The 27,403-nt window shown below is 42.6% G+C and overlaps 1 protein-coding gene across 8 annotated transcripts in view; it reads left to right on the forward strand.

Moving 5' to 3' along the window:
• PHACTR1 (phosphatase and actin regulator 1) overlaps positions 1-27,403 on the forward strand; it is a 314,460-nt gene that overhangs the window by 113,829 nt on the left and 173,228 nt on the right. The window contains exon 1 of one of the 8 annotated variants that reach the window (XM_087763520.1): positions 24,265-24,286. The exons of the other annotated variants lie outside the window; for them this stretch is intronic. The gene's annotated coding sequence lies outside the window, so the exon portion shown is untranslated. Of the gene's footprint in view, positions 1-24,264; positions 24,287-27,403 lie in introns of those variants that run through there. 8 annotated transcript variants of the gene reach the window in all.

Below are 27,403 nucleotides of genomic sequence, written 5' to 3' on the forward strand. Positions count from 1 at the left end.
GTTGCATGAGTGTGAGCTGGCCTCATTGCTCATGGAGAAACACAAGTTCCATGAAAAACATGAGCTATGCCCTGGCAGGCGAATAGGCTGAATGCAAACATACTTCTGATGATTTTGATTCTCCATAAAACTTGTAGATCAAATCCAGCATGATTTTTTTTTTTTCAGTCATGCTTTTCAGATTCATGCTTTTGGTTAAAAAAGGTTAAATTTCTCTTCTGCTTCCCTTCTCTCCTCCATCCCCATCTCCCCCCTCGCCTTTTGTCTGTCTTTGCACCTGGCTCTTAAATGCAGTACATCAAACATCTTTTGAAGGGCTGAGAGATTAAAGATTGTAGGTTACAATTAGAACAGCTATAATGATGATCAACTCTTAGTTCCTGCATAATGAATGGGAAAATGAATTACAGAAGACTCAACTCAAAGCTTTAGCCAAGATTTGAACAGAATCTTTTAAGAGGCACTTTTTTATTGTGATTTTGGTTAACAAAAAAAAAAAAAAGGAAATGGCCTGTGGTCCTTTTTGCACGCTGGAGGTTCAGGTGATTGAGAGAGTAGGCTCAGACTTTCAGGTGCTTACTCAACATGGAACATTTTAGAGTTTTGCACTTTACCTGAGACACCTTCAAACTTAAAGCCTTCTGTCAAGGCATAGTTATGTTTTCAGTTGACTGAAATGCATTAATTAGGCATTAGATTGGGGCGGGGGGGGGAAGATGTACATTTTTTTTCCCCCACGGTGAGTGATGGCTGATTCAGGCATGTCAAGTAAGGTGGTTATTGTGAAATGATTGATGTGTCTCGGTCTGTATTATTATCTGCACCTATATGCAAAAACATGTATTTTGCTTTAAATAGCAAAGGAGAGCTTGCATTGTCACAGTAAACATGATTTTACCAGGATGATGCAGCTGCGTGAGCTTTTAAAGCCATTTTTCTTTCTGAAAAAGGGAGTATGCATTAGTGGTTTTGGTGGTTTCATATAGCAGCCCTCAGACTCCTTTAGCAAGGACTTCAGCTGGTGGCAGTGCTGTGGTGTACCTCTTCTCATAAGGAAGGCCATAAGACAAATAAGCTTGCAAACAATTTGAGTGTAGCTCTGCATGTGGCCAGCAGTAGGGTCACGCTTGCCAAAGGCTTGCAAAAGAGTGAGCATCCCTGGCTGGAGACGAGGCAGCAGAGTGCTGAGGGAGGATACCAGGGCCAGTTGATCTGAGTTTGAAACTGATCCTCAAAACTGAGCCAAGACCCATCAGGAATGGAAATAACCAGGGAGCTGTTGTCATCTCTCACCAGAAAAAATGAGCATCCTTTGCTCTCTGAGGTATAGTAGTGTGTATGTGTCTAAGCCACCAGAGGATTTGGTGTCTGGTTTCCAATTCTGGAAGCCCTGCTTCTTTTCTAGAACGACTCGGGACTTGCATACTTGAGCAGTGGTGCCGTAAAATGACACCCCCTCTCTACCCCTAGGAACAAAAATTATTTTAGAGCATTCTGGATATGATGTGTTTCTTGTGCTGGTAGCTGTCTCAGCCCATGGTCATTGGGGAAAAAAATGCAGACTAAGTATTTAATATGAGAAAGATTTGTCCTCCTTTATGACTTGCCAGCTATTTGCTCTTTATGTTTATTTCCAGCTATTGCAGGAATGAAATTATGTGAGGAAATGATTTACCAACTTTCTGCTAGCATCTATATCACCTGCCAGCTTAGAGAAATATTTGGAATTACAACTCAGCTGTCCCAAGAGGAAAAAATATGCGTGTCTAAAAGCAACTTTATCTGATTGTTGTGCTGCTCAGTTTCACCTACAATGAAGAAAACAATTCTCTGCCCAGTTTCCAAAGCATATTGCAATTTTTGTCTGAGTTTTGCTAAATGTAACCAGCTTATCACATATAGAGGTTTTAAAGCATGAGCAGCAGGCTGCTTCTGGGTCCCTGCCCTGCCTTGTGTCCAGCCTTCTATATTTATATACATGGTGAACCAGAATAATCGTGGACTTAAAAGATGATTGTAAACGTGTACCAGCGAAAGACACCCTTTATGTATTGTGAAGGGGGAGTTTCCACTGTTTCCTGCATCTGTGTACTAGAAAAGGACTTTCCCTGTCCTCACAAAATTCCCTAGTCTACAGGAATCATCTTCTTGGTTTCAGACCATTCTCCATTACTGAGTCCGTGTTTCCACTCCGTTATCCTAGTTCTTGTACATCTGAAAGATGGTTAGCAGGAAGGTAAACATGTTAACGCATAAGTGGTATACCTAGAAGGATGCCTCTGAAAAGTAGTTTGGGCTTACCTGTCAGGCACGCAATGATTTGGTATGTGGTCCTCCATCTGCAAAAACTTAAAACTGGGTTGTTATTCTGTCTAAACATCCAATAAACAACTTAAGGCAGTTTAATACTTCTCATCTTTCTCCCCATTTATGCCCATGTTGTCTGGTACAAATTTGTCCTGTGTACCTTCAGTCTTCACTGCATGTAATGCATATGATTCATCCTGACCTCTGGGCTGAATATAAAGGGGTACTATAGTAACAAATAGAGATTTTTTTTTTTTTTTTTCTCCCAATTCAGGGTACCACAATAGTACTTGCAATTGCCAAGTGCTCAAAGAGTAGGTCAATGCCTAGGAAAGGCCTTGAAATTATTGCTTCTTAGTTCTTTATCTTCACTGCTGGCACTAAACAGCGTGGTAGGACCTGGTCACGTACAGCACGTGCCAGACTCCTGGTTCTTCCATGCAGGATGTGGCTGAATATTACCAGAGCCTGCGTGCCTGGATTTCCCTCTCATGGAAATACAGGGAACCAAAGGATGTCTCATCCCACCATGGAATTAGGATATGTGCAGGTGCAAACTTGACACCAAGGAAGCTCTCGCAGGTTGTGTGGTTTTAGACACAGCCTGTACGTCCTTGGGAAATTACCCCAATGCATTAGAGGACCTGGGTCTTAATCTTTCTGTACCTCAGTTTCCCTGCCTGCTCAGTACATGCACTAACACTTCTTTCCTATGTGTGAGGGAAACTCACTATTTAGACTGTGGAGTCCTCAGATCTCCATCTAAGAAGAAAATCTTGCAATGTTTGTGAAAGAACTACCCACAGCACTGTGGGCTGTTCCTGCTCTAACATTAAGCTTTCATCTCGCACAAAAAGGACACAAAAAAGGGGAAACCTATTCCCCCTGCAGATCCTTTCTGTTTGTTAAAGGTGCGTCAGCATCCACAGCTCTGCGGGGTTGTGCACAGTAATCATCTTTGCGGTGTTCAGCTCCAGTTCTGTGCGGGGCAACTTGTTGACTAATTACTCCTGAACTAGTTTGGCATTTCTAGCGCACAGATTGAAAACATTCAGGAATGAGGAGGTCTTTGCTTTTCTTGTCTACCAATTAACTATTTCAAGAATAATCATCCCCCAGAGCCAGGAGGGAAGAAACTGATCACAGCTGCTTGTGCTGTACTGGTCCAGAATCCCCAGCAAGAATCAAAGGCTGCTCCTGACACAGCGCTGTAGTCCTTTCTTCCACCCCAAAGGAAATCCCACTGCGACATGTCAGTACAATATTTACTTTGTACTGATTGCATCCCAGGCTGCCGAGCAGAGAGCAAGGAGCTAAGAAATCCCCGTGCCGGTAATAACCCTCGCTTGTCAATTAGATGGCATTAGCAATGACTGCACATTGGGACAAATCCACTCCAGTCAGATTTTAGTTTAATTTTTATACTTCACCTCCATCTTGCGGTCAGGCTAGACATTGCATGCAAGATGGATTGCTCGCTGTCTTGGACAGTTCTCAAGCTCCAATTTTTCAGGTCTTCTCACCACGCAGCTTGTATTATGGTGTAACTGTATCTATTGTAAACAGGTGTTGTTGGGTTTGGTTTTGTTCGTTCTTTTTTTAGGGGTGGCTGTGTGGTTTTTTTATCCAAAAGCTTGTCCCAGTGTAATAGTGTCTTGCATCAAAGCTGGTCTTTTTCTGCAGATAAAGTGGGGAAGACCATCACAGGGCAGAGGGAGGTTTCGTGGTGCAGCAGAGCTAACCTAATGACTTTCCCACCCAAGCAGCATTCCCACTCTTTCTTATTGCCAGCGCTCAGACACGAGGCCCTGCCCTCTTCCTTTTTGATAACTTGGCTATTCATAAGCTATTCATTTTTCTTATTGTAGCGCTAATTTTTTCCAGATTAATGAGCCACGCAAGGGAAGCAGCACGAGTGAGCTGCCCACAGGGAGAAGGAGGAGGAGGGAGATGGATGCCTTTTGGCAGCAAAAAGCCATTGTATTAGTTCAGCTGTTACAATGAGATCTCCCTTATCGTAGCATCTCTCTTCGGGTCGCCACTGTCCGGTGTTTGTTTCCCTCCAGCACAGCTCGCCACTTCCTGAGAAGCCAGTGAGCCCTCTGAGGGTTTCCGAAGGCAGAGGGAAACTCACTTTCCCTCCCCTGGGAACATCTAGCCCTGCCCTTCGATACTTCATGCCTGATGTATGGGTTAGGAAATTGCTTTTCAATAATGCAGGAAAAAACAGTTAAAAATTAAATATATCTTGTGACTAGAGAGCCTTCACTTTAAAGAATTACCTACATGGCAGCCATGAAAAGCTATGAAGAGGTACATTTTTTTCCATTAGCATATGAGCTAGTGTTAATGGGACTCTAATTTCTGCTACCATTCTGTTTGGATAGAAGAAAAGTGTGCCTCTCCCTATAGTAAGATGGTATAGTCAGTAATTTGTGACTCAAGTTTAAAAAACATTTTTTTTTTCCTCATCAGAAGGCTTGATAAAGAAAGGATTGTAGAAAAAGAAAGGATCAATTAGTTTCCTGATTCTGTAATGATCCAGAAAATAAGATTTAATCAGGTCAATTTGTTTTGTCCATGGACTCTGATCCTGCACCATTGAAGTCAGTGGCAGTTTTGTTATTGACTTAAAGACATGCAGGTTAAAACTTAAATGTGAAAGGATGCCTTATAAAAGGATATTAAAATTGTGGACAACTCATTGAATTACTCGTACCGAGTCTCATTAATCAAGTCACAATTGTTAAACCTTTCTATCATGACTGTTCTCTTTCCCAGAAGATTGCAAGTCATAGCCCAGTAACTCAGTTTATATCCTAGAAAATAAATTCTGTTAAAGAAACAATCAGTGTGAAGATGCCTATGAAGGGTTGTACTGAACTTGGATTTATCTCCTCATAATGGTCAGTGAATTTATCCTTCTAGTACCACCTGCATGTGCCTTCTGCAGTACCTGTTCTGTTCTTTCACTTGTCATGGTTTTAAGTCCCTTTAGTCATATCTTATTTTTCCGCAGATTTGAGGTGACTGTCTCCCTTATAAGGGACAGCTGTATTTCTCAGCAAGACAACAGAGTATTTGGTTCATTCTTTGGATCTTTGTTAGTGCAAACCTGGCATTTCTCTGTCAGTTTGGTAACATGGACAAAATAAGAGGAAAGAATCTGAATTTAATTTCTGAAAATTATGATGTGTGGTGCAGATGCCACCAGTAGTCACTTTATCAGTACTATTCTGCACATCATTTTGTCACAGTATTTTTAACCATCCTTAAGGAAGGAAACACTGTTCAACTTAACATGCTCTGCTTTTGAATTTGGTAGGCCTCCTTCACCATAACTTACAAAAAGATTGCTCTAAAAGTGAGCTCCTGTGCCCACATTATCATTTAATTATCCTGAAATAACAGTTTTGTTACTAATTACATAATAGTACCATCCACCCTTTACTGCAATTAAATTTGCAGTGCCTGACTATTAGAAACTCTGTTGTCATAATAAGGGTCGTTTCCTTTATTTGCTTATGCTGAGTTGCAGAATCTATAATTATATGCACAGATCATCAATTTTAGACTTGTTTGTATAATTATAAGTAATTGAACATGAAAGCAATTTCAGAATATCAGACTATAAAGTACTCTGTCTATTGTGGAGTTGGAATAATTAGTAGATTAGAGGGATGATTATCAGTTAAGGAAGAGCTTCATAATTTTGTAGTAATTTAAATATAAACAAAAAACCCACTTCGTGAGTTCAACAGTAGCTTGCCTTGCTTACAATCAGAGTTTTTCAAAGTTATTCAGCTATGAGCACATCCAGAATGATTTTGGGTTGGTCTAGTGTGTTGACAAATTAGCACAGTAATTTCTCCTAGTAATGTATTTTATGTCTTGTATTCATCCCTGTGAATACAGGAGTTATTAACAGCATTATTAAACTTATTAACAATACCTTTTATTGCTAAAAATTGAGAGGCCTATAAAATAAACATATAATGTCTCAATATTCATTGTGCGTAGAAAAGAGCTTCTCCATGGAAGCAAACACTTTATTTAGAAGAAATTGCTGAAAAGCTTGGTGCAGAGGAAAACAGCCATTCTTCCACGCATGAGAAACGTATATCACAAAAATATAAGTGTGTGAAAGTACACACACTTAAATGGTCTCAGATCAGACCCATGGGCTAGATTTTCTGTCTCTGCAGAGGGCAGGTGCTCTGAACTTGGAGCAGGGCCAGAAGGGTCAGAGCCAGGGGCTTGGTTGGGTGCGACAGAAAGCTGCGCCGGCGGGTGTTGCTCCCCATCAGGGCTACTGCGCTGTAACCTCTGGGGTCCCACTGCTGCAAGCCAGCTAGTGCTAATCCTGGCTGTAGAAAGGGCTTTCACCCAGGGCCGACTTCATCCTTCCCCAGCACTGAAGGCAGGGATGAGGGGAGAGGCGGTGTCCTCTGCTGAGCTATGAAATGCAGGCAGCCACTCTGCCAGAGTCCCCGTGGGAAAGTTGTTTGAGCGTTCGGATGTTGTTATGCATTTCTTCACGAGGATGCTGCCGTTACAAGTCCCGTGGTGTCAGTGGCAGTTGGCTTGCTCCTCCTGACGGGGAGCAGGAAAGAGACCTGCCAGGATGCTCTGGGCGCAGGATGAAAAATAAGCTCATCGTCCAGGGACTGATCATCATCTTTACTTTTCATTGATATTTCTGTGGCTGCCAGTTCTGTTAACTGGGTATTCAGAATGCTTCCCCACCAAAGGGCAGTGCTTGGAGTGCGCTGGTGCCTCTCCCCCTCGTGTTCAGTCAAGTCAGATGGTTATTTGGGGGATCCCACAAATGGCTGTGATCACAGGAGACAGGTATTTGGGACCAGATTACAAAACTGTTTCAAGGCAGGATGGTTTCTGTAATTCCCACCTCCAGGGGTAGTGGCTAGAAATGGAGCACCTCATAGAATTTATTTTTTTCTCCCCCAAAAGGGAACCGTCTTCTGTAAGCTTTCATCAGCTCTATTTTGCTTATGTTTTATTTCTCTTACCTAAAATATATAAAAGCAATAAGTGCTAAAAAGAGAAGCAAATTTCCTTGGATTAATATTATTTTATACCAACACTGAACTGAAAATTCAAAGGAGCAAAGTGAGCTAAACTCAGCAAAACCCATAAAACATGGGCAAGCATAGCACCATCTCCCCCATAAATGAAAGGAGATTTGCTTGCAGTGTGATCCATGGCTATTTTTCGTGTTGGTGAGATTTCAAGCCTGGATAGTTTATTGCCCAGCTCAGTGTGGTTTGGAAGCACTACTGTGTGCTGGTGTGCCATATAATTTATGTAGCACTGACATCTGGTGGCAAGAGGCAATATAAACTCCAAGTTGCAGTCCAGCAAACAGGGCTGTAACAATCCACACGCTCTTCTTACTTGTAGTGTTTTCATGTATTTTCCAATAAATGCAGCATATTGGAAAAGATAAACAATCATGGAAGATTTGGAGCTTCTTAATACTGCCACGGGATAAATATTAAGTAATAATTAAAAGCTGATGATAATAAAAAACAAGTAGCAGCTGTTAAGTGGTAATTAAAGTTGTGGAGAGAAGAAACAAAAATAAAGATGAAGATGCAAATTCCAGGCATTATATTCCTTTCAGCTCTGTCATCTTTCCAAAGTCATTTTCAAGAAGAAGATGTTACGTATGTCCTAAGTGCTCATCAATACAACTTTTGGAAATGCTGCAAGGGACAATTCTCTTCTGCTCCCTCCCTCTTCTAGTTAGGATTCAAAAATCTTAAAGGGTTCATCATCTTTCTTTCCTACCCCTGTTTTTCCTGCTCATCTTTTCTGCCACACTGCCTCCAGTGAGAGTCTCAGGCTTGCAGCTGGCTGTCATCAGAGCACTTGCGCGATTCCAATAGCAGCACCAAACCCAAGAGCTTAAAATCATGGGACAACCCCCAAAAGACACTAAAACTTCCTGAGGTATTTTTAAATTAAATTTGAGGGCTTTCTATTTGCATCCTGGAGTTTAAGATGCGAGGGCTCACATTGTCAGGACTATCCTGACAGTTCCGAGGGCTGAGGGTTTGTTTTCTGTACTTTCGGGGTTTTTTCTCAGTAAAATCCGGTCCTGATGCACTCCCGTGGTTCCACGAGCGGGGACCTCCTGGGAGCTGCCAGCTCCTGGGAGAGTCAGAGGAGAGCTGCGGCGTGGCTGCACCCAGCACCTGGAGCTACGCAAGTCTCCATACAGCCCAACCCTCTCCGTGCCTGTAACTCATGTTTAACCAGAACCTTGGATTCTAAGAGACAGTCACATCATGTACGGCCCTCGCCTGAAATGTTAGTGACTCTTAATAGCATCTTCCTTTGCTTGAGCTTATGCATTAAGATCTTTGGAGAAATTATTCACAGGATAATGTTTCTTGTTATTAGTCTCAATCAGCGTTAGCTTAAACTCTCTGTGAACTTGCCAGATTTTTATAAGGCAAAAGCTATTTCCTGACAGGCAGAGCTTGTAATTCTTTGATATCTGCTAGGGGGCAACATCTGTTAAATAACATCATACTTTGCTGTGTGACTAATGCTAAGATCTGTAACAGTGGTACAGGGAGGAGGAAGAATGTAGTAATTACGTACAGAGTTTCTGCTCTTGTAGGAGGTAAATAATAAATAACACTGAGATTCGTAGAAAGCAAAAGAACAGCACTGTCCAGAGATCCTGATTGTGTTTAGATGAGGTGATGCTAGCTTACAGCTTCACATAGACGAGCATTCATCTGGTAGATATATGCACAGACAAGTGTTTAACTTCGTCGTACAGCGTGCCAATGGACCACCCAGGTAAGTCAAATTCTGCACAAACGTAGTTTCTGTGCCACGGGCGTTGCGGTAAACACTGCTGTACTGCTGCTGCTCGGTGAAGTCTGGTGACTAAATAGCTAAGTCTCTTGCAGAAATTTAGTCTCTTTGCACTCAGTCTTGTCATTTGAAGGCATAAAATCATTCACTGTAAATGGTTCTAATGATTAAAGTAGGACACCAGAAAACACCTGTTCTGTGCAAGTTGTTTCATGTTTATTGACCAAGCCATGGGGAGAAAGAGGATTTGTACCCAGGTTTAACACAAGTATAGGTCTGATCACAAATACAAGATGAAAGATGATCAGGATCAAAAAGACTGCAAGTCTCTTCACAGTTCATCAACTTTATACACAGTAGGGTGCAACAAATGCATGTTAGGTAATGTACTTCATTTTCTATCTTTATTAGCATCTTTGACAAGGCTATTCTTACATTCAGGTGATTGTAGCAGCTACACTATGTTGTATTACCTTCCTGCTCATGCTGAACTCCAGTGCATTTCACTTAGGAGAAACTCATAGATGAGAAATTTGTTTGAAGTCATTAGATATAATTGCTTTTATAACATTTGATCGTTTACAAAATTCGGGAACACAGATTCACGTATTTGTTCTAGGCCATGCTCACATGCTGGCAGATGGTTAGTATACCCACCGGGAACATAAATTTTTATGAGCACTAAGCCGGATTTGCAAGCAAGAAAGAAATTCACCATGGAAATAATTCAAGAGAGAAATGGTAGAAATAATTCCGTTTCTTTTATTAAAAAGCATCTATCACCACCATATCCTTTTAAAACGAATTTACAAGTGTGGGTGCATTTAGCGGAGCATGAATTTTATAAAAGGCAAAACAGGCACCGACATAAGCAAGTGAGTCCTTTTACTTACCCGAGTAGTCCAATTGAATTCTTCACAGGATATGGGCCCTGGGGAGAGTGATGAGTGGTTTAATTAGTTTTAAACCATCATATTTAATCAAGCACTGTGCATTTTTAAACTGCTATATTCATTCCGCTTCTAGGAAGGCTGTTTCAGATCTTTTTATCATTAGTAGTTTATGAGACTTTGGAGCTCTAGATTTAGTGTGAAGCAAATCTCTTTAATTGACATCTCCATGCTCTAAAACTAAATGATTATTCTCAAAGTCAAACCTCAGACTTAAACTCAGCTTACAAGAAGGAAGAGCCATTAGACATTTCTGAGCTAAAATTTTAATTGGGATATGGTTCATCTGCAAAGCAGCCAGAGTTCATTCCATTTATCCCTATGATGAGAAGCTCCAAAAGGCATACATGATAGGACAGTGGGCAAAAAAAAAAAAAAAAAAGGAAATATACCCATAACAATTAGTTTCATTTTGCTGAGCAAATTTTTGAATCAGACAACTGAAACGTTTGGTTTATATTTTTGTAACTTCATTCAGTGAGCAATTATCAAAGCAAAATAATGACATCTTAACCTCTTACAGTTACACTAAATAAGCTTTGATCAATTTACAGGGAAGAAAAAAGAAAGAGGCTCTCGCTGTGTTGTGATTTTTGATTAGATGCAAAGGAAATTACATAAATTACAGCTTTCTTGACCTTCTATGTAGAAGCAGCATGCTTGCAACCAAAGAAGCCGGTTTGGGCCGTATTCTTCGCTACGTTAAGCAGGTTTGAGCTTTGCTGATGCTATAAAGCCCGTGGGGCAAAGTCTGGTTCTTATCTGGACACAGGGACTCTGCTAGCAGTTTTCCACCACTCACCCCACAAGAGGCTAAGGGGGTCCGGAGCAGATTCTGTGTCCAGGGTTAGACTGCAAGCGTGGGGACACGTAGCCCAGAGCTCCTGCAGACCTGCTAGCTTCCTTCGTTAGGTGTGTGCCTGTTCTTCAGCCCTCCTGTGTGGCATCCCTTGGGGCAGCTCTGGAGTCCTGGAAATAACCTCTTACTGAAATGCCCGGGACAGGTGATGCCTCTTAGTGCCGCTATTGTGCTGTTCACAGATTCAAGAAAATGTATTGGACATTTGAGGTCAGTTTTGATACTCTCTTCTGAAACCGCATGGGCAAAATGCATGCTTTTTTAACAAGCATGGAGTTTATCTTAACCTGGCCTTTTCCACAAAACGTTTGTATAGTGGATTTCAGGAAAGTCTTTTGGGGGAAGTCTCTCCTTGTTTAACAATGACTGCCATGAAATTTTGAAGCATGAGTTTGTATGGCTTTAAAAAGGTTTTTTTTCTTCATATTTGTAACTTAATTCTAAACAGCAAATTAGTTTTAGAGAGTTTGCACTGTCTGTAGGAGAAAACAAGGGGCAACTGTTTTTCTTTACCTGATAGATGGCATCACCATGCCTAAGTACTTTGAATGAGGTATGGTTATTAGCCTTCAGTCTTTATTAATTGCAGTGGTAATATTATGATAAAATGTAGATGTTCTGGCAAGCTGGAGCCTCTTTAAGTAGCCCTAGTACAAGCACAGTCCTTGCCTTAAAAAGTTTACAATCTAAATAGACAAGATGGCCAAGGAAGGGAAGTGCTTGCTGAGGGGAAGGTAAAGTGACTTGCTCAAAGTCATCCAACTCATTTATAATAGAACTAAAAATGTACTTCTTGGTGCCCTCAGAACTAGGTGGAGGTTTTCTAGCCAGTGACAGATTTAAGGTTTGCTGTCTTACAGTCCTTCTGATCTAAGTCTCAGGATTCACAAGCAGTAAAATTTATAGTGATTGCTTCTACCCCTGGAAGGACTTAAGGTATCAGATCTGAGAACTGTAGGAGTCTTATATATGGGAAAGCTGTACTGGGTCACTTTTAGGTGCTTCTAAAATTGTATCAGACAATTCTCTACCTAGTACATAAAATAGGATGAGTAATTCCTGCCCCTACCCCCCCCACCCCCCCCACCCCCCCCAAAAAAAACCCCAACACACAAAACCAAAAACACTCTGAAGCCACTTCGGGTTTTCTCTATATGTGAAATATCCAGTACGTGATGACTGTGGGCTAAATGTTTTACTGACTTTGTTAAAAGAAATACAAAGTGAAGACATCCCAGGTTCATGACTTGACTTCATGATAGAATAGCGAGAAGCTCTCCAGCAAAATGGTTTCTTTTTTTTCTACCTGCAAATGCTGATTCATCAGAATTACAATGTTCTTTGGAAAAAAAATCAAAACAGACAAGAAAGCAAGCAAACTTTTGCTGGAAATTTCTCTGGTTTCCTTTGTCTGGTTTCTTGGCATCCTGTGGTCTGCCTTTTAAAGGAACTGAGAGTGTGGAGCGCGGGCAGTACTGGCTCCCCAGCTCCCAGGCCGGCACCTCCTCTGCTGGTACCATGTGCTCAGGCAACAGGTTATCCCCTCCGCTTAGGGCAGGGAGAGAAGAGTGGACCTTCTGGCCTGCCTGACAAGGGGAAAGAGGGTGTCACTTACCTATGAACCTGTCCCTAGAGAAGGAGATACGGATGTGCACAGGAAAATTCTGGCCCATGATCCTTTTTTTTCCTGAGTCGCTTGCATTCACTAATGCAGAACATTTGTAATGCTTCTTTTTTGTGGAGAATTGGGGTTTGGGAGAATGAAATACCTTTTTTTTTTTTTTTTTTTTTTTCTTTCTTTTTTTTCTTTGATGGCACAACAAAAGCACGTATAAAAAACCTCCACAAGTTGAAATTAGGCTCCCCCCCCCCCCCCCCCCCCTTCTGGGGCTTTGCTCAGTAATATATTTACACATTAGAAAGACGAAGAGATGATATTCCAATATTCTTCAGTCAGATGCAATTCCGGTAAGTGTTGACTGGGGGGAAGACTTTCAGTGTGGAAGATCCTCAGCACTAGGAAGGTCTGGGATTTGCTGTCAGCCATAGAACAACGAACAATGTAGACTTCCAAAGAACCCAAAGTCTCCAGTGTAAGGCCCAGATGTTTCACGCTAGCTGTGGAAGGAGGCTTTCCTGAAATACAGGCAATGTGGAACATGGCTATAAAGCATTATGTCATAGAATCATAGAATCGTCAAGGTTGGAAAAGACCCTTAGGATCATCGAGTCCAACCGTTAACCTAGCACTGCCAAGTCCATCTATACCATGTCCTCAAGCACCTCATCTATCCGTTCTTTAAATACCTCCAGGGATGGAGACTCAACCACTTCCCTGGGCAGCCTGTTCCAGTGCTTGACCACCCTCTCGGTGAAGAAGTTTTTCCTAACGTCTAACCTAAACCTCCCCTGGCGCAGCTTGAGGCCGCTTCCTCTTGTTCTATCGCCTGTTACTAGGGAGAAGAGACCGACCCCCACCTCGCTACAGCCTCCTTTCAGGTAGTTGTAGAGAGCAATAAGGTCTCCCCTCAGCCTCCTCTTCTCCAGACTAAACCACCCCAGCTCCCTCAGCTGCTCCTCATAAGACTTGTGCTCCAGACCCTTCACCAGCTTCGTTGCCCTTCTTTGGACACGCTCCAGCACCTCCATGTCCTTCTTGTAGTGAGGGGCCCAAAACTGAACACAGTACTCGAGGTGTGGCCTCACCAGTGCCGAGTACAGGGGCACTATCACCTCCCTGGTCCTGCTGGCCACACTAGTCTTGATACAGGCCAGGATGCCATTGGCCCTCTTGGCCACCTGAGCACACTGCTGGCTCGTGTTCAGGCGGCTGTCAACCAACACCCGCAGGTCCTTTTCCGCCAGACAGCTCTCCAGGTACTCCTCCCCCAGCCTGTAGCGTTGCATGGGGTTGTTGTGACCCAAGTGCAGGATCCGACACTGAGCCTTGTTGAACCTCATACAGTTACATGTCCTAATGAGCCTGTGTGAAGTCCTGACCAAAAGCCCACAAAGGCTTGCTGAGACCAAGGCTACAGCTTGCAGTGCTGCAGAGATTTCAAGGTAAAAGAAATCAGGTTTCTGCTTCTGTGAGCTCTCTATCTCCTGCTATGGAGGTATTTTAACCTGCCTTCTTTCTTTAACTGGACAATCTACCCTATGCCTCTTTGAGGCACAGTGCAGGACCTGAAATCTTTTTTTATGTGGTTTTCTTGTAGCCTCTCAATTTTACTTCTTTCTGAATGAAAAGGTAGAGGCTTTTTTTTTTCTTTATATGTTTTTCCTCCCCCAGGTACTGTGGTATGATAATTTTCTGTTTCACAGTTTTGGCAACCACCTTGGAATATGCATCACTTCTGCTGTTAAAAAAAACAAAACAAAACAAAACAAAAAAACCCACAACACACCAAAACCAAAAAAAACCCCACTATTTTATTAGTAACAAAGTGATCTTCTGGCAATAAGATGAGTACAGGAATTCATAAGACTGAAGTTTTGTTGCAAGGGAAGGGAGGTAACTCTTTGGGTTGGCATAGCTGCGGAAGCAACCTCATTGAGCACAGAGCTCCAGGTTCCCTGCTGTGAATGTGTAGAAGATGATGGAGGCTGGGAGCAAGGGGCATAAACTGATTCATGTTTTGCCAAAAGCACAAATAACCCACTCCTCTTCTTTGATTTTTCAAGTGTTCCTGAGGGGCTTCTCTAAAGGATTTGAGAGTCCATTCTCCCGTTGTGGCTGGATGTGTGTCCAGGTTTCCAGGCAAGATCCTTCTCTCAGAGAAGACCTCAAAGGCCGAAGTCCTTATCTTCATGGTCAGACATGTTACTGTTTTTTAAAACAGGAATTCTACGCAGCTCAAATTCTTGTTTTGTTTGTATTGTCTGGTTGGTTGGTGTGCTTTGGCTTCCCTCTTGCCCTTAATAATTGTGGCTTCTTTCTTTGGTCACAGACTGATTTAACCTGGTAGGGTTGGTGCACAAGGAGCTTTGATCTGTTCTGTAGCAGCTACTGGTACAGCACACAGTTCTGCATCACGTGAAAAGCCCATTCAGAGTAGAATCGAATCTTATGGAGATCCCTGCAGGGAAATTCCTACAGCATCTTCTTGCACCTCCTGTGGAGGTGTGACCTTTTTTCAGTGACAATTTGGGAACTGTTCATATGTGATGTCATTGATTTATGGCATATTAAACATCAGCTCTGCAGCTGAATTTGGCTGAGTGGCTTTTTTTGTGTGAGTTCAATTTAGGCTTGGATTTTTTATTTCTTTGAATAAATTTAAGAAACCAAAAACGTTTGTGGTACAAATATGAGAACACTTTTATTTTGAGTGGGAACATTGTTTAAATCTGAGATCAGAGAAGCAAAAAGGGTGGTAATTGCTAGGATATAGAAGATAAAATGGTCTCACAGCATCACAAAGGTAAATTTGTCCAATTTATGGACAAATTGGTGAAGTTTGACTGTTGGTCAAGTTAGTCAGCTTTGACATTTTCCCAAGTGGTGTGCTAATCATGAGGGTGATCCTTGATGTCATGAGCACAGGCCCACTCATGCTGGAGCAGTAAATGCTCTTTGACAGTGTTTCAAAAGAGTCACAGCAGTAGGCTGTGGATTGTGCTCTGTCTGATTGTACATAGCAGATAATGGAAGTTGGGTGGCTTTCAACACCTGAACAAGGGTGCGTGCAGCTTAAGAGTGTGGCTGCAGATCTTAAAGGGCTACAGACCAAAGGAGAACACGTTAGAACGGGACAGAAGAGGAACCTTATCTCCCATTAGTTCTGTGGAATTCCCCAAAACAGCACTCCTCCCTGTCCTCAAGATGGTCCACAAATACAAGGGAGGAAGACATCTCTTTCTAAAGTTGATACCTCCAGCATGGATTGCATCGTCTACATTGCGTTCATCTTAAGTGAGCTCTTGGTATTGTGTCAGGGTTTTGTAGTTACTAGGGGAAAATTTGTGTGGGTTCTTTTGAACATTACTCTTGAAGCATGCAAATGGTTTTTTTTCATTAACTCTGTGTGAGTACTGCAGTCTGTGCTCTCTCAAACATTAAATAAGAGAATAAAAGTGTTTTCTGAAAAGTTAGGAACCAGAGATGTATTAAAAATGCCATAGTAGGAATTCAGTTTGGATCTTGGTTCTAAAAGATCAAAAGTTTCATTTTCTCCTCAGTACTGGCAATTGCTGGTTCAGCCTCTTCCACCTGTTCTCTCATGGTTTACTCTCTTTTTGCACATGTTTTCCATCTTTTTCACAACCCATGGCACATAGGTGAACAGGTTTTTTTGAATTATTATTGGTTTTGATGTCCTTATGGTAATTTAAGGAAGTCTTAATAGTTTCCTACTTTTTCTTCTTTGCTCATATGGTAAATTATTGTAAGTGGCAGTGCGATTATTCATTTCACAAATGAGCCTTTCAGGTGGCCGTTTGATGGGCGTTACGATGAAAAGCGTCGGCTTGATGTTACACTGAATATAGCAGAGATTACTTACGAGCATTTTATTGTGTTTTCTTAGGCATGATCCCTACGGTTTGAGAGGCATAAACTGAAAGTCGCAAGAAGTGTACTAGGAGGTAAATTTTGCTTGAAATAATTGAAGCCAGCTGAGCAAGATGGCAGAGGAGCCTGCAGGCTTATTTCAAAACCCCACCTATATCCCTTCCCCTTCTGCATATGGATTCACGCCTGGGCTTGGACCCAGGCTCCTCTAGAAGGAAGGAAAAAAATATGTTTGCACAAATATTTCTAGCCAACAACCTGGATGTTCCTGGGTACTTCCCTTGTTTTAGAAGCTCAGAGGGGTTGGAGTGAGGCATCTTCTGCACATGTCTTCTGACGCTTAATCTTCTTAAACGGGCGTGGGGGTGTCAGAAAAGATTATTCCTTTGGTCTCTTTCAGTCCTTAAAAAACAAAAGAATACTCATTTCTAAGGCATTTTGCTGCTGTACCCACCTGATTCCAGCTGTGAAACACTGATCCTCTCAATGCTCACAGCTCTTTCTCAGGTCACTCAGGCCACAATTCACAAACACTTAATTCTCCCCAAGGGCATGAGATGTTTGCAGGCAGTGAATATTAAGGGTTTCCCTGAGTGTCATACTGAGCACAGAACTTAAAACCTGGATTTGGAGATTTATTTGTCTCTGCAGCTTCCTGAGCCCTCAGGAACGAGCTCTTTCCCTAACACACAAGGCTGTGTGCTTCACATTTGTGTGTTTTGTGCAGCTCTTCTTCCTGATCTTGCCTGGTATAGAAGTTGCCCTATTTGATTTCAGGGAGCTGTATTAGGCAAAACGTGGGCCCTGCATGATATTTTCTCTGCTTTGTATCTGGCCTTTCATTTCCCATTCTCACCTGTTCCCAGAACTTTGCCTTCTGAAGTAGACCATTTTCACCTATGTTGCATTGCCACCATCCAAAAGTGTGAGCAGCTCTCTTGAGCTGCTTTGTTTTACCCTCGATCCCATTTAAAACCTCCCTTGTTTAACACGCAGCAAGTTCTAAAAATACACGTATCTTGAAAGGATGTGAGAGAGACGGCTGTTTGTGAAAGCCACCAGTACTGGCATTTGAGATCCTTCAGATGACCCCTGCATCCGTGTCCACGTCAAAGCCAGATAATAGCTTTGTCATGGTAATCCTGCTTTGCCATTCTCTCTCTCTCTCACTCACTACCTTGACAGCCCCAAAATTCAGTAGAACTACTTGCAAGCTAAGGTGACAGAATTTAACCCAGGTTTTTGCATAGGCAGTTCCAGACCTTCAATGAGACGAGAACAAATTAGTCTGGTCTATATTTAGATTCAGTGTTAGGGTAATGTGGATTTTCTTGAACTTCCTCTCATTACAAAGAGCTTTAGGTAAGCATCCCAGAGCTTTTTAAGAAATTTATTCAGTAAAGACACCATGCAAGTGAATAATCTACAAAGGGTTAAATTTGGGTCCCAGGTGGTGGTCAGAATTCCTACCCAAGGTATGGAATAGCCACAGAATAAGTAATTCTCCTTGTGGCTTGAACTGCTTTTCTAGCATTGCTTTTAGATTTGACCTTGAAGCCATGTCGCATCATGTTTGCTTCTTCCTCCTGTTCTTTCTGAATGCCACTGGCTTGGCCCTTGTGAGTCTACAGCCTATCTTTTTTTATAGCAGTCAACAGAGCTATTGCTCACATTTGACAGCCCTCTCTCAAAGGATGCTGAGGACCAGCAATTTTCATTCTCCTGCTCTTGTTATGGCTCTGGCTACAGCATCCAGATTGATTGGACGGGGGAAACTCATACATTGTCAAGCCAAAAAACTCTGCCTGTACTTTTGCCCTAGTATAGCTGTCTGTGTATTAAAAAGGATGTCATGCGCATTTATGGTTGAACTATGTACTTACTCCTCACATGGATGCATGGTTATTTCTCTTCTCCCAGAATCATGTGGCCCTTCAATACAGAGAGAGCTGCTGTCCTCCTCATTGGGAAGGATTTGGACCAAGCTTGCCCTTTTAAGAACTAGTGGAATATCTGATCACTACAGTAACTATTCTGAAAATAAGACTGCTTGTGTAATGTGTGTGTGCTATACAGAATTTATGCGTCGCGTGATCTGATGTAGAATGGCATCCAAATGCCTTCTGTACAGTATCATGTTTCTGAGTGGATAGCCAAAACCGTTTATGGTGCAAGACTGTGGAAAGTGTCATTTGTATTCATTTATACTATCCATAGCATGAAGGTCTTTGCTAAGTCAGTTGTACTAAAGTACTGTCTGACAGCCAGGTGGGAATGGGGCTGCACAGAGAACCAGTGAGAAAGGAACCCCACCAAAACCTGTTCCAGTCACTAGACCTGTAACAGGACTTCAGTATGTGCTTTTTTTAAATGATGGGTTGTTCATTAAGAATGATTTAAGGTGTGGGTCTGGAAACATGTTAGCTGTCAATACTCCTTTGATTTTTAGCTTTAGCTTTCCCTATGGCTTTAGCCAAATAATTTTACTATCCTACTGCAGTCTGCTTGTCTGTAAAAGAAGAATTAGTAATCTCTGAATTGCAAAGGAGTGTTGTAAGGATTAATTGGTTACTCTTTCTGCTGAATATTTTGGAAAATGAAAGAAGCTGTATAATCATAGAATCATAGACTAGTTTGTGTTGGAAGGGACCTTTAAAGGTCATCTAGTCCAACACCCCTGCAATGAGCAGGGACATCTTCAACTAGATCAGGTTGCTCAGAGCCCCGTCCAACCTCATCTTGAATGTTTCCAGGGATGCGGCATCTACCACCTCTCTGGGCAACCTGGTCCAGTGTTTCACCACCCTCATTGTAAAAACATTCTTCCTTGTATCTAGTCTAAATCTAGCCTCTTTTAGTTTAAAACCATTACCCCTTGTCCTATCGTAACAAGCCCTGCTAAAATGTTTGTCCCCGTCTTTCTTATAAGCCCCCTTTAAGTACTGGAAGGTTGCAGTAAGGTCTCCCTGCAGCCTTCTCTTCTCCAGGCAGAACAACCCCAGCTCTCTCAGCCTTTCCTCACAGGAGAGGTGCTCCAGCCCTCTGATCGTTTTTGTGGCCCTCCTCTGGACCCACTCCAACAGGTCCATGTCCTTCCTGTGCCGAGGACCCCAGAGCTGGACGCAGCACTCCAGGGGGGGTCTCACCAGAGCGGAGCAGAAGGGCAGAATCCCCTCCCTCGACCTGCTGGCCACGCCGCATTTAATGCAGCCCAGGATACGGGTGGCTCTCTGGGCTGTGAGTGCCCGTTGCCAGCTCATGTCCAGCTTTTCATCCACCGGTACCCCCAAGTCCTTCTCTGCAGGCCTGCTCTTAATCTCAATAAGTATTACTGTTGTTTCCAAAGCATTTTTTTTTTTTTTACTTTTCTCTGAAATATGGCATTTTTATGCTAGGAATATTTATATTATGGGCTTCTTTTTAAACATGCATTTAAGTTGTCTGTGTGAAACTTACATAATATGAACTTTATTAGTAAATTACTCAAAGTATTACAGACAAAAGACTGAATTCAGAAACTCCCTCACTATCTTATAGTTCCCTGAAATGCCTCATTACTTAGCGATACTTAATCAAATTTAATCTGCAGTAAATCTCTCTGTGTCATTAAAATTCTCCTAGGCATTACTTTCACATTATTTCTAGGGAGTTTGAAGTAGGCAGGATTTGGGATTTTGGTTTTTTTAAACATGTTATACTGAGGAAAGGAAAAATAATTCAATGGGCTTGCTTCACAGAGATACGGCATTAAAAATAAGTCTGTCTAGCAAAACTATGATAAAGCATTGCTGTCTCTGTTTCACATGTAAGTTCTGCTTGACACTAAATTTTTTTGCCCATTTTCCACTTTGATCTCTCTTAAAGTTTTTTTTCAATTTTGATGAAATGGGTTTTATTTTTTCATGTTTATCTCTACCATGCAGAAACAAAAGACAGTTGGTTTGGACACACTGTACTGAGTTCAGTGAACCCAGTGGAGCTGCACCAAGGATGATGGCTGCCCAAAACGTTCAGCCTTTCTGTGTGGAGCACAGCACACGACCTCACCCCATGCTGCGGTTTCTCATGGAACCCCAGCTCCCTGAGTCATGTGAGAATGCCAGAATCACAGCTGTTTGAGGTTTATTTTTAAAGCACAGAAAGTAAAAAAAAAAAAAAAAAAAAGGTAAAAAAAAAAAAATAGACCAACCACACATAGTGAATCAAAGTGCAGTCACACAGAATGCTCTTCTATATTTATTACTGTTTTTAAAATATTAAGGTTTCAGATCTGGGCTTTTTTTTAGACCGCACATGACGAAACTGGCAAGAGGAAACATCTGTTTCTTCAGTAAATGTTGATCCCCTTAATGAGAGTACGCCTCGCATTTTTAAGCAGTTGTTATAAGCAACTAACCTGAGTCACAAGGTGGATGAGGCTGGAGACTAAAAAATGGAGTTGAGGGGAGAACGTCTCATCTGTGAGGACCTGCTGTTCTCTTTACTGGCGCGGACAAGCACAAGCCTCTCAGGATGAAATGGGGCAATGCTGTGTGTCAGGACACCAAAGGTGTTCATGAGGTGACCGTCAGGAGTTGCTTTCCTAACTGTTCAGAAAGTACTCAGTAGCACTAGTCCATTTGTCTTGCTGCTGCTTGCTCAGCTCATGATTTACAGGAGACAACTGTGGTACACGCTGCTGTCTTTTTCACAAGACAGGTAGTAGATTTTGATTCAGATCCTCATTGTATGGACTTTACTCTGGTTTTAAGCTCCCCTTTTTCCCTTTATTATAAAGGTTTCTGTGCCAAAGTGAGATAGAAAGTTAAACAAGTGCTATGTGTTCCTTCCAGAGGTCGATAGTTTTAGGACAGTAAAATCACAGAAATCAGTATATTCTGTCAGCTTTTTGCTTTAAGCCTTTTCATATATGCCAGTTTTCATTTGCATTAGACTCCAACACCAAATCCATCCCATCACTGAGTCCCCCCTGAGTTTACGGACCTCCACTTCCACACCCAAATTTCCAGCAACCCAAGTGGATTTTTTTTTTCTTCTCTTTCCTTTTTTTTTTTTTTTTTTTTTAGCAGCAAGTGTTTCCATTTTTATTGTGAATGTTAATTTCCTGTACATTTCCCTGCATGTGCTTTGCGGGTGGGGGGGTAAGTGGAATGGGTAAGGAAAGGGCAGTTGCTGGAGAGATGAGAGTGTCAGGGTGGTGTCATACCCAAAGTGGAAAGATTTTTGGAGAGGAAAAAGGTGCAGGAATCCCAAGAGACAGCCAGGCCCTGGGTTCAAATGCTGTCTGCTGGGAGATCAGCCCACACCTGTGTCACTCTGACCACAAACATCACCGGCTCAGAATGAGCAAAAAGGTCACATAAATGGCAGGGTCAGGTATGCACCTTTCCCTCCAGGAGTACCTCTTTTTCCTCCGCTCATTTTCCAGAGCACTGACTTCTATGGTCATGCCTGTCAGCTGCCCCTCAGCTCCCTCCCCAGTGGAGAACGGCAGTACATAGCGATCGGGGGGGGGCACTTTGGAAAGGCTGGAAGATTTGTATTTGAAAGCACTCTGGGCTGGAGCAGCTCAGAAGGAAAGTTTGAGACAGACATCCTGGACCAGAGGAGGGGCGAGGTCCTGAGGAGCCGCCCGTTCCCACCATGGCTCTGTGCACCTCCATTAGCGCCTCCTCCAGCAGGATTCTGGTCTTTGGCTGCCTCCTGGATGTGTTTTGGCAGCATCACTAATACCCCTGACCATAAGGAGAATTATAAGCAAGAGCTGTGTTGTGTGGGAACTTGAATGCAGACACAAGGCTGCTAGTAGCAGCCTTGGTGTGGGGAATGTGGGAAGGCAGATGCTGGGAAAAGAGAACGAACAATTACATGAAGTAATCTGTCAAATCAGTGAAGCGGTAAAAATGAAACTGGCTGCCTCATTACACAACTTAAACAGAAAGAAAACAATTAATAAGCAAAACTGTGATCATGAAAGAAATATTACAAGCATTTTGTGAAAGAAGTTGAAAGTCGGCTAGAAGCAGTCTATCAACTGCAGCAAACGAAGCATTGCATGGTCCTGGGCGGCAAGGGGAACCTAAGGAGTACACCTAACCACATGTGGATGGGGGGATGTGACAGCATCCACCAGAGCCAGAGATTATTTTTTATCGGGGCTCACATCCTACCACCACCACGCCTGGCCATGCTGATGGGACGTCCAAGCCATAGCTGCAGGAGTCTGGCATTACAGTCAGATGTGCCGCAGCAATGAATCCAAACGCTACTTAAGGCTGGGCAGGGAGGAGGAAGAAATGGCTTGGACTAGGTTTTAAATCAGACACAAACTCCATGGTTGATCCCACCATGACAAAGGCCAAGAGGTCTCTGTGCTGTGCTTGCATTTATAAACAACTCCATGCTAATTTTATTGTATTCTGCACAATAAAAAATTCCCAGACCATTATGATGGAGCTGGTCTAACCCAAAACCTCAGATCCAAATATTTTTATCAGATCACTTCAGACTTTATAAAACCCCGAAATGTTGTTCTGGTTGTGAACAACTTTGAACCTTGGAGAAGGCTTGTGTAGGACTTGAATTTGAAAGTTTCAACTATTTTTATACTATTGAAACTTCTGCCCCCCTAAATCTGATAAACTCGCATTCATACATATCCTCTTCTCCCCAGCAGCTATTCCCTTACTGAGGATGTGTTGCCGCCTGTTTGCCTGCTTATTTTCAACTTCATGTATTAATGTGTTCCTTTCTAACTTAGGTGAGGTTTACACTACTATATAACTCGGAGTTTTTCTGTGACAGCAAGCCCTGGGTGAGTGCAGTCTGGGAGAGTTACAAGCTGCTAATTGCACAAAGATAGTGGTTTCTTGTCATCATTTGGTTTTATTTATTTCCCCCTCTCCCACATGATTTCCAGATCAAAACCTTGAAGAGCCTTAGCAGGGTTTGAATCCTCTAATTGTGCTGCTGCAGCCATGTGACTGCCTGGCTGAGTAATTCCCTGCAGAAGGAGACAAACCGCATGTTAAAAAGCGCAACAAATCGTGTTTAAGACGTGAACGAGTGGCGGTAGTATACGATACCCATGCCACTTTGCCTGAAATCTCCTACTACTGCTGCAGCCACCTGGAGGCTTGCTTTATGGTAGCAAGCTTAGTGACCTGAGGGGAAGAGCATGGGTGGGGAGGGAAGGCTAGCTGGACCTTTGGCTTGTTTCCTTTCCCCTTTGACATCCCTCTGTCTCCGAAACCGGTTTCATCTATCATTTGTCAGAACAAATGGTTCCTCGGAGGTCTCAGTGAGGAGGTAGGAATCCCTGCCTCGCGGAGGTAAGGAGCAGTTGCCTTCCTCATTGCCGGGGAGCCTAAATCCGTTCTTGCTGTTCTGCAGTGGTATAACACAGAAGGAGAAAGAGAGCGGCTGGCAGAGGATATGCAGGGATCTGCTAAAGACCTTCTTCATTTATAGGTAATATGTGGGAGGGGGGAAGGGGCAGATAAACCCCAATTATTCCCATTTTACAAAAAGCCTCGTGCTGTTTTCAGGACGGTTAATTGCATTGATTGTTCCGACCTCTGTATCTTCCTTTCATATGGGAGCTGGTCATTGAATTGCAACTTGTTTTTCGGCTGGCTGACGGCAGAGGAGAAGGGGCTGTCTGGCACGGCAAGGCTGGATGGGTGCGTGTCGAGCGCGTGCGTTTTCAGAGCACAACACTTGGGAAGGCTGTTGCTCAGTTGCCGAAAGCACAGCTGTTGCAGAGCGAGGGAGGGAGCCTGGCAGCAGCCTTGTAATCTCTATCAGGTAGGCAAACGCGCAAACCATATGCTTATTCCTGCCTAATTTTGTTTCTCAAAGTGGCGGTATTATTAGCAGGTAGCGTTTGGGTTCACAAAGTCCTCTTTTCTTCTGGTGGCAGTCAGACAGGGTTGATGAGAGCAGCTGGGTGTGTTTGCCCAGAAGCCGGTATGTATGAATGAGGAGATCAATAGCTGTGCTAAAAATCACTGAGCCATCTGGGATTTACAGATAGAGGATTGACTTGCAAATTCTACTGAAATTGAGATCTGCAGTAACTGCTGAATAACAGCACATGCGGTGGAGGTGGCATAGAAAGTTATCTAGAAGACCTGAAATGGCCTAGTGGCACTTTTCTCAGCCCTCAGTTGCAATGAAACTTAAGAAAGGGTGAGAAAATGCTGAGGTAGGGGGAAATGACGTTCTGCTGCTTGCTGATTTTTTTTTTTTTTAACCCTGTTGCTGACATGTGATTTTGAGCATACTGCAAGATGGTAGAAAATGCAGTATTTTACTGGTACCTGGTGGCTACTAAAACCAATCTCTTTACATCTGCACACAAAGTGGGCAAGCCCATACCAGCAGGAAGAGGGGGAGAACACAGATGGAGAGAGGAGAAAAGGCTCGTTCAGAAAGACAGCAGAGGATGCACTTGGAAATGGAGTTTTTGAGTCAGTTTTATGCTTATTCTGTGCTCTGTGATTATGCAGAACTACAGCAGCTGTCAGGCTGCAAAGAGGAGCTAGGGACGAACTCGGATCTGAGACTGGAAAGAAGAAGTGCCGAAACAATCTTCTACTGTAGGTGAAGAAGGCAGTGCATTCGTAACGGAGACTGGTCACCTCTGTAGCACCTTTCAGCATGGATTTTAAGTATGGAATTAGTCTGCTGCTCTTTCTCAGTGATAAGCAGTGATATTTGCCTGGTTTACTTCACATGAAGAAACTGAGGTATGGGAAAGTGTCCTGTGGGTTTCTGGTCAAGCTGTTCTAAAACATGGCCAGGAATGGAGATAGGCTGGTTGCTGGCCTAGGATGCCGTGATTAGAGACCTACATAGTAGTCAGGTAGATAGATACGTGTTCACGGTATGGAGCAAAATGGGCGTTCTGCTCTATGTACTTCTCTGCTGTCTTTCATCATGGACAAAAACAGATGTTGAAACTCAAGCATCTATAACCACGCTAGACATCCGAGTAGGAAAATAGTGAAGCCTAGAAAGACTAAACAACTTAGCCAATGTTGAAGAAGAAGTCTGGAAAAGAACTGGAAATGCAAACCAAGTCCTCCAGGGTTTTATCCACTAACCCATTCCAGTAAAGCAAAATACCAGCTTTTCTCTTCTAATTGTTTCTTTTTTTCCTGGCAGGGCATGATCTGACTTTATGTTAGCTTGGATAGTTGCACTGTCCTTCTGTGCTATTCTAGCCTCTAGTTTTAAGAGGTGGTTCTGGTATTTATTTTGCTGAGTTGCTGTGTGTAAAAGTAGATTAGAGAGGAGAAGATTTTGGTGGCGGGTGACATCATCTCAGAACTACATATAAGCTAGTTTGTAAATAAACATGGGAATACAAAATAAAATGCGGTACATGATTGTTAGTCCTCCCTAATACTGGTATTGCCAACTGTTCTGTGTGTTTGGAGGTTTGTCAGTGTTAACAATATTTGCCAAATCTTTTCCCTGAATTTATTTCTCAATGGAGATATTCACAGTAAAAAGGCTTCAGCTAAAACTTTGATAAGTAGAAGGCATCCTTCATAACTGTAGTTTTCACTGCATCACACAGCAGGTGTACTGGTGACATGACCTAACCCTGCTGCCCTTGCTGTTGTGTTAGCAGAGCTACGCTTACTGCACTGGTGTTCACAAGAAGCAGAGCTGGGCCTCTGTAAAGCTCATCTCTTGTATTGAGGCTGCAACCCTGGTGGTTCTGCTCCCAAAATATAGACCATAGTGAGTTGCAACTGAGAAGGAGTTGGTCTTGTGTTTTGTCTTCTTGGGATGCAGCTACTGGAGAACATCTCTTCTTCTGTGACCAAGACCACTGAATGGCATCACTCTGCAGGGCAATCTCCCTAGGTAGACACTTAAGATTATCTTCATCACTTGCGTAATACCATTGTTCAGTGAAATTACAGGGGGCATCTGGGTAGTCAAATATGTTAACAGCTATTAAGGAAGCTCGCTAGGTAGTCCTGTAGGTAGCTAACAGCATATCATTACAGTATCTTTCAAAGATATCAAAGAAGAAGAAGAAAAAAATACAATTTGACTGTTTCCTTACAAAATCTTTCTCCCCACTTCCAGGAGATCAGGAGTTGAATGATCTGAAACTTCTTTCAGCATAGTCACGCTTTATGTCCATGCATTACCTCCACTGAGGGCAGTAAGATTTAGGAGCAAGTAGCGAGGAAAGCACAGACCTGTTGGTTTTCATAAGGGGTAGTCAGTCTAACTGAAGATTAGGCTGTTAATCTCTGAAGGAGCCATCATGCTTTATTGGATAAATGATCTGCAAATGAGAACTATTCCAAGGAAACTGGATGTGATACGTGACAAAGGCAGAGAATGGTCCAACACAATCTTTCATATGCTGATGAGAAGAAAAATTCCGATGCAACAGAGAAGCTAGGATCTGACAAATCAGATTGAGAAACAAACTAGAATTTACTTATTTTTGCCTTGATCTTCAAGCAATAGACTGCGATAGGTATGTGAGTAAAGTCCAGATTCCTCAAACTTTCTATTCCTACCACTATCAGATAGTGGAACAGAAGGTGTCTTCAGCATTTTTAACAGCCTATCAAGCTGGTAAAGGAGCAAATGAGCCTGTTAGAAAGTCTGTGGTTTAGTATTAACCTGAGAGGGAAAAACAAACAAACAAATAAAACCCCAGAAAAATCTGTGCAGGGTTGTATTTATGAAGTAGAATCAGTAGAGGAGTCAAAGAATCCACTTATAGGTGAAGCACAGAGCACACCGTAGCTGTGGCTGTGACCCTGAGCAGCATTGCAGTATTTCTGCCTCTGAGTAATTCTTGTTTCACCCAGTCTTGGTCTGATAGAGCTATGTAAAATGTCTGTAAGAAATGGCAAAATGTATCTGGTTTTCTAGTTCTCTTAA

This window comes from Nipponia nippon, unplaced genomic scaffold, assembly GCF_047370975.1.
Source record: "Nipponia nippon isolate SJK-2023a ecotype South Korea unplaced genomic scaffold, ASM4737097v1 scaffold_1, whole genome shotgun sequence".
In the NCBI taxonomy this organism is placed as follows: domain Eukaryota; kingdom Metazoa; phylum Chordata; class Aves; order Pelecaniformes; family Threskiornithidae; genus Nipponia; species Nipponia nippon.